The 612-nt window shown below is 29.6% G+C and overlaps 1 protein-coding gene across 3 annotated transcripts in view; it reads left to right on the plus strand.

The window, feature by feature from the left end:
* The window catches only part of NOVA1 (NOVA alternative splicing regulator 1), a 244,949-nt gene extending 244,731 nt beyond the window's left edge, over positions 1–218 (plus strand). The window contains exon 4 of one of the 3 annotated variants that reach the window (XM_030559360.1): positions 1–217. This exon is cut by the window's left edge and continues 4,958 nt beyond it. The gene's annotated coding sequence lies outside the window, so the exon portion shown is untranslated. The other 2 variants (XM_030559359.1, XM_030559361.1) reach the window with 2 other exon arrangements.
* The last annotated feature ends 394 nt before the right edge of the window (positions 219–612 follow it).

Here is a 612-nt window from a genome sequence, read left to right on the forward strand (position 1 = left end):
AAAGCATTCTCATGCAGACATGGAAAGAGGTTGAGGTGTTACTATGTGCAACAGACACACAGACACAATTGGGACTGGTTAATCTTTGAATAAAGGAAATACAAATGGTATTTTTAAATGCAATGCAAATCTAGTTTAACATATCACTATCTGGTGTAATGCAGTTCTTATACATGTTATATGCTGCATATTTAGTTAAAATGATTGAAAAGTCTTTTCTGAATGAGAGAACAAAATGAATTTGATTACAGTTATCTAAATATTTTGCCTTTTGAAATCTGCTTGTTTTCTCATAAACATATGAATACACAGAGTTTTTACCTGCGGTTGTATTTTGATGCGTTTTATTCCAAGGGTAAGTATTATGCTGCTTTAACAGGTTATTAGCAGACTACGATTACACTTACAGTGCATTTTGGGTTTTGCCATATTCATAGCTTATTCTCTTTAAAAAAGTGCTTAATATTATAGGCTGCTACACTCAAGATTTACTGTATTATTTTAAAAATAGATTTTATAATATACTGTAGGCTATATATAATAAAAACAAAATGTCATGCAATTGGGTTTACATCAAAATTTTACTCTTATTTATAAATGAAACTTTCTCTC

The sequence above is a fragment of the Gopherus evgoodei genome, chromosome 4 (assembly GCF_007399415.2).
Source record: "Gopherus evgoodei ecotype Sinaloan lineage chromosome 4, rGopEvg1_v1.p, whole genome shotgun sequence".
NCBI classification, from domain to species: Eukaryota; Metazoa; Chordata; order Testudines; family Testudinidae; genus Gopherus; species Gopherus evgoodei.